The following is a 7053-nucleotide window of genomic DNA, read 5'->3' on the forward strand; positions in this document are numbered from 1 at the left end:
GTCCTCCCCCGGGCGTCCGGGGCACCCATCTCCAGGAGGCCAACAGCATGGCAAAGTACCCGGGACGGGCTCCATGGGTCCCGGGCAGTCCTCCCCCAGGCATCCGGGGCTTCCATCTCCAGGCCAACGGCAGGTCAAAGTGCCCAGGACGGGCTCCACGGGTCCCTGGCAGTCCTCCCCCCCGGGCGTCCGGGGCTCCCTTCCCCAGGCCAACGGCATGTCAAAGTGCCCAGGATGGGCTCCACGGGCCCCGGGCGTCCGGGGCTCCCTTCCCCAGGCCAACGGCATGCCAGAGTGCCCAGGACGGGCTCCACGAGTCCCGGGCGTCCGGGGCTCCCTTCCCCAGGCCAACGGCATGCCAGAGTGCCCAGGACGGGCTCCACGAGTCCCGGGCGTCCGGGGCTCCCTTCCCCGGGACACCGGCTTGTCAGAGTGCCCATGACGGGCTCCACGGGTCCCGGGTATCTGGGACTCCCTTCCCCGGGCCAACGGCATGCCGGAGTTCCCAGGACAGGCTCCACGGGTCCCGGGCGTCCGGGGCTCCCTTCCCCGGTCCGACGGCTTGTCAGAGTGCCCAGGACGGGCTCCACGGTTCCCGGGCGTCCGGGGTTCCCTTCCCCGGGTCAGCGGCATGTCAGAGTGCCCAGGACGAGTTCCACGGGTCCCGGGCAGTCCTCCCCCGGGCGTCCGGGGCTCCCTTCCCCGGGCCGTCGGCAGGTCAGAGTGCCCAGGACGGGCTCCATGGGTCCCGGGCAGTCCTCCCCCCGGGCGTCCGGGGCTCCCTTCCCCGGGCCGACGGCAGGTCAGAGTGCCCAGGACGGGCTCCACGGGTCCCGGGCAGTCCTCCCCCCCGGGGGTCCGGCGCTCCCTTCTCCAGGCCGATGGCAGGTCAGAGTGACCAGGACGGGCTCCACGGGTCCCGGGCAGTCCTCTCCCGGGCGTACGTGGTTGTCCGACTGATTCGGGCAGATGTGCTTTTACGAACCTGATCGGAATCGGCCCAAATAATAATAATAATAATAATAATAATAATCCACATTTGTAAGGCGCACAATCACCCGTAAGGGTCTCTAGGCGCTAGGGGCCGTCGGGAAGATTAAGCAAGCTATTGCCCAGAGTCACATGGTGCTGGGCAAATCTGCGGCCGGTGCCGGGGATCGAACCCTGATCTCTGGGATGCTCGAGGGTTACTACGCGCTCTACAAAAACCTTAAATAAAAAAATGTCCAGATTCCGGAGTCAGCCGCCCTAGCCGCGGCGCCAGCTATTTCCCAGAGTCACCTGGTGCTGGGCTAATCTGCCGCCGGTGCCGGGGATCGAACCGTGATCTCCAGATTCCGGAGTCAGCCTCCCTAGCCGCGGCGCCAGCTATTTCCCAGAGTCACGTGGTGCTGGGCTAATCTGCGGCGGGTGCCGGGGATCGAACCCTGATCTCTGGGATGCTCGAGGGTTACTACGCGCTCTACAAAAACCTTAAATAAAAAAATGTCCAGATTCCGGAGTCAGCCGCCCTAGCCGCGGCGCCAGCTATTTCCCAGAGTCACCTGGTGCTGGGCTAATCTGCCGCCGGTGCCGGGGATCGAACCGTGATCCCCAGATGGGGATATCCCAAAAATCTGGCATGGATACGGCCCGCCAGGACAGGTTTGGGCACCCCTGCTCTACGGCATTTGGTTAGACAAGTGAGCATTCTTTTATCTTCCATAAATGCAATCTTTCCCGGACCCCTTTATTATATAGCTCTTCAAGTAAAAAAGATAAAGCACTTACAAAGGAGCCTCAAATACTCAAAGATGGTAGACTTCTGTTATATGGGCCATAGACTAAAAGCAGCACGAAAACAGAGTGCAATAGGGTCCCAAAAACTTGAGTGCCACATGAGAGTATGCATGAAAGCCTATCCTTTTCCAAACTAGAGATATACTCATGCAATTTTTGTTTTTAGGAGAGAACGTGCCTGCTGAAAAAAACATTATTTTTAAAAAGTGCATTGCAGAATATCAGGAATTTGCTGTGGGACACCTTGAAAACGTTCATACAGATTATTTGCACAAAAGTTATAGTCAGTAGTTGTGGCTGAGTGGTTAAGGCGATGGACTAGAAATCCATTGGGGTCTCCCCGCGCAGGTTCGAATCCTGCCAACAACGAGAAATATTTTAACATCGGCTACAATTTCAGAAGTTAACCTTTAGAATTTCTTCCATGTCAGTTTTATAAATAGGTGGCTTATTTTGGTGTCACTATTGCCCTTTCACATATTTATTATCGCTACCCCTTTCATATCTTTGCTATAACTCTCGTCCTACATTAGCGCTGGTGCAAACACTTCAAATTATTATACCCTGGCTCTCTCAGTCATACCATTCATGCACTTGAAACTTACTTTACCAATAAAGGAAGAAAATGGAAAAATAAAACAAAAGTGCTTGCTGGATTAGGCAAACACACTTCATAAAACTGCATTTTCTTTTCTATTCTCCCCGTGTTACAAGCTTAACTGCTCCCTGTGTAATTTCTCTTAGCCTGCTGTCCCAGGAAGAGAATTTTATCTACAGGCTCTTTCTGGGTTTTTTTACGAGTCTTTCTGTCCCTTTTCTTAGATTTGTAACTGTTTCTTTACGTGCTCTATTTAGGCGCCATTAATCTCATTTGAGCTCCTTGTACCTGCTGCTGTTTTCTCCGCACCTCATACTGCCTTTTCCCTCTTTCTCTCTTTCTCCGAGGTTGGTGGCTACTTTCCAAAGCTTCTGATGCCCCAATGTTCCTTCATCTTGTTGTCAGACGTGAATTGGAAAAGCAACCAAATTAACAAGCCTTTACCACTCATACATGGCAGAGGTTTATACTTTAATTCAATGAGCTAAGAAAAGCGTGTTGTGGGGCCCCTACGAGCCATGGTGCTTGCTTCATCATAATTAGGCACGCAGTCATTAGCCACAGCTCTGATCATGGGTCACTGAGGTCAGTTTCAATAATTCCTCAAAAACCTAACCATGCAGTCCCCCCTAACTGTGTAGTTATCTTGCTTTACTGCTGTTTGTGTGATTAGCTGGGAGGAGCTCACGGCAGCATCCTCCCTTTAAAAGTGTAGATGGACCGCTCCTTAACTTTTTCTTGCTTCACATACAGATGGCTTGAGGAGGTACAGGGGAGATGCAGGTCTAATAGACAGAATAGAAGATCTGCGCCAGGTGTGTTTCTTTGCATTGGTGTCCCATCACAGGCCCACAAGTGTATGTGTGATCTTTGACTTCTGGCAGTTCACAAGCAGGCGGCCAGGAAACGGTTTCAGCCTATCAACCACTGAGGAGACAAAGCCTTTGTTAAGGAATGAGGAAGCAATGAACACATTCAGCCTATCACAGGAGTTCCCTGAGTGTTCCGAATTATAAATTCTCCATGTCACTGTATGCTATTGAGCCCAAGTAGTTCGCCGTGATCGTATAGTGGTTAGTACTCTGCGTTGTGGCCGCAGCAACCTCGGTTCGAATTCGAGGCACGGCATTGTGGTTGGCAATGTCACGGCAGTTGGGTTTTTCTTTTACAGAATTACCAAATGTACCAGTTGTTTTTGTAAAATGTCTATTAAAAACAGATCCTTTAAAATATTTAAACGATCTAACGACAAATTATTTAAACACACATGATTATAAGATGTAGCATTATTTTTGTTTTTAGGAGAGAATGTACCTGCTGAAAAAAACATTATTTTTAAAAAGTGCATTGCAGAATATCAGGAATTTGCTGTGGGACACCTTGAAAACTTTCATACAGATTATTTGCACAAAACGTACAGTCAGTTGTGGCCGAGTGGTTAAGGTGATGGACTAGAAATCCATTGTGGTCTCCCCGCGCAGGTTCAAATCCTGCCAACAACGAGAAACTTTTTTACATCGGCTACAATTTCAGAAGTTAACCTTTAGAATTTCTTCCATGTCAGTTTTATAAATAGGTGGCTTATTTTAGTGTCACTATTGCCCTTTCACATATTTATTATCGCTACCCCTTTCATATCTTTGCTATAACTCTCGTCCTACATTAGCGCTGGTGCAAACACTTCAAATTATTATACCCTGGCTCTCTCAGTCATACCATTCATGCACTTGAAACTTACTTTACCAATAAAAGAAGCAAATAGAAAAATAAAACAAAAGTGCTTGCTGGATTAGGCAAACACACTTCATAAAACTGCATTTTCTTTTCTATTCTCCCCGTGTTACAAGCTTAACTGCTCCCTGTGTAATTTCTCTTAGCCTGCTGTCCCAGGAAGAGAATTTTATCTACAGGCTCTTTCCGTGTTTTTTTCCTAGTCTTTCTTTCCCTTTTCTTAGATTTGTAACTGTTCCTTTACGTGCTCTATTTAGGCGCCATTAATCTCATTTGAGCTCCTTGTACCTGCTGCTGTTTTCTCCACACCTCATACTGCCTTTTCCCTCTTTCTCTCTTTCTCTGAGGTTGGTGGCTACTTTCCAAAGCTTCTGATGCCCCAATGTTCCTTCATCTTGTTGTCAGACGTGAATTGGAAAAGCAACCAAATTAACAAGCCTTTACCACTCATACATGGCAGAGGTTTATACTTTAATTCAATGAGCTAAGAAAAGCGTGTTGTGGGGCCCCTACGAGCCATGGTGCTTGCTTCATCATAATTAGGCACGCAGTCATTAGCCACAGCTCTGATCATGGGTCACTGAGGTCAGTTTCAATAATTCCTCAAAAACCTAACCATGCAGTCCCCCCTAACTGTGTAGTTATCTTGCTTTACTGCTGTTTGTGTGATTAGCTGGGAGGAGCTCACGGCAGCATCCTCCCTATAAAAGTGTAGATGGACCGCTCCTTAACTCTTTCTTGCTTCACATACAGATGGCTTGAGGAGGTACAGGGGAGATGCAGGTCTAATAGACAGAATAGAAGATCTGCGCCAGGTGTGTTTCTCTGCATTGGTGTCCCATCACAGGCCCACAAGTGTATGTGTGATCTTTGACTCCTGGCAGTTCACAAGCAGGCGGCCAGGAAACGGTTTCAGCCTATCAACCACTGAGGAGACAAAGCCTTTGTTAAGGAATGAGGAAGCGATAAACACATTCAGCCTATCACAGGAGTTCCCTGAGTGTTCAGAATTATAAATTCTCCATGTCACTGTATGATATTGAGCCCAAGTAGCTCGCCGTGATCGTATAGTGGTTAGTACTCTGCGTTGTGGCCGCAGCAACCTCGGTTCGACTCTGACTCACGGCATTGTGGTTGGCAATGTCACAGCAGTTGGGTTTTTCTTTTACAGAATTACCAAATGTACCAGTTGTTTTTGTAAAATGTCTATTAAAAACAGATCCTTTAAAATATTTAAACGATCTAACGACAAATTATTTAAACACACATGATTATAAGATGTAGCTGTATTGTACCTACTGACATAAATTATCGTTCTTGAACCTATTTGCGGAGGGGGGAATGGAGCTCTCCCCATGCCAATCAGAATGCAGTTGCAGTTGAGTGACCTGTGTTGTGGCTGTCTAGAGGGAATGCACAAATGTAGCTGTCTCGCAGCCCAATCCAGACGTCAATTGGAGACAGGTTTTCAGGCAAATAGAGCAGTAAGTGCAGAGAAATGCTCACTCTCTAAAAATGGCATTTATAAAATAGTAAAGTTAAATCCAACCTCACCAGTAAATAGGATTTATCAATAAATAAATAAAGCTTCTCCTCTCTGATATGGAATTACCCCCCAAAAAGTATAAGGGAATACCCAATGCTAACCTATGAGAGGGGCAGACCTCACTGTAGTGAAAAATGTAATAGACTGTTTGGTACTACCAGGACATGCAAACTACCACAGTACATGTCTTACCTTTTACTTACATAGCATGATGCCCCTAGGACTACCTAGGGCCTACCTTAGGGGTTAATTATGTGTAATAAAATTGGAGTTTAAGGCTTGGCAAGTAGTTTTATATGGCAAGTCGAAGTGGCAGTACACTGCAGCACAGGCACTGCAGTAGCAGGCTTGAGACAGGTTTGAAATGCTACTTCTTTGGGCGGCACAATCAGTCCCTGGGTATATGGTATACCACTTTACAAGGGGCTTTCAAGTCAATTAAATCTGTCAGTCAGGTATACTCCAATTACACACATGATTAGGGAAGAAGCACGTGCACTTCAGCACTGATTAGTAGCGATAAAGTGATCAGAGTCCTAAGGCCAACAAAAAGATACAGCAAAATGCGTAGGTGAAAAGCAATAAGGTAGGGTTGAGGCCACCTTAAGAATGCAAGGTCTAACAAAAACAAACTAAGGATAACATGAGTAAAACATCAGGTTTCTCTACGGCATTTGGTGAGACAAGTGTGCCTTCTTTTATCTTCCATAAATGCAATCTTTCCCTGACCCCTTTATTAAATAGCTCTTCAAGTAAAAAAGATAAAGCACTTACAAAGGAGCCTCAAATACTCAAAGATGGTAGACTTCTGTTATATGGGCCATAGACTAAAAGCAGCACGAAAACAGAGTGCAATAGGGTCCCAAAAACTTGAGTGCCACATGAGAGTATGCATGAAAGCCTATCCTTTTCCAAACTAGAGATATACTCATGCAATTTTTGTTTTTAGGAGAGTACGTGCCTGCTGAAAAAAACATTATTTTTAAAAAGTGCATTGCAGAATATCAGGAATTTGCTGAGGGACACCTTGAAAACGTTCAAACAGATTAGTTGCACAAAATTTACAGTCAGTAGTTGTGGCCGAGTGGTTAAGGTGATAGACTAGAAATCCATTGGTGTCTCCCCGCGCAGGTTCGAATCCTGCCAACAACGAGAAATATTTTAACATCGGCTACAATTTCAGAAGTTAACCTTTAGAATTTCTTCCATGTCAGTTTTATAAATAGGTGGCTTATTTTGGTGTCACTATTGCCCTTTCACATATTTATTATCGCTACCCCTTTCATATCTTTGCTATATCTCTCGTCCTACATTAGCGCTGGTGCAAACACTTAAAATTATTATACCCTGGCTCTCTCAGTCATACCATTCATGCACTTGAAACTTACTTTACCAATAA

General features: G+C 46.7%; 2 non-coding genes across 2 annotated transcripts; both read left to right on the forward strand.

The window, feature by feature from the left end:
* The first annotated feature begins 2066 nt into the window (after positions 1-2066).
* TRNAS-AGA (transfer RNA serine (anticodon AGA)) lies at positions 2067-2148 on the forward strand. Its single transcript has one exon. It is a non-coding gene; the product is annotated as a tRNA-Ser (tRNA).
* Positions 2149-6724: 4576 nt separating this feature from the next.
* TRNAS-AGA (transfer RNA serine (anticodon AGA)) lies at positions 6725-6806 on the forward strand. The gene has a single exon. It is a non-coding gene; the product is annotated as a tRNA-Ser (tRNA).
* The last annotated feature ends 247 nt before the right edge of the window (positions 6807-7053 follow it).

Source organism: Lissotriton helveticus, chromosome 12 (genome assembly GCF_964261635.1).
Source record: "Lissotriton helveticus chromosome 12, aLisHel1.1, whole genome shotgun sequence".
NCBI classification, from domain to species: Eukaryota; Metazoa; Chordata; class Amphibia; order Caudata; family Salamandridae; genus Lissotriton; species Lissotriton helveticus.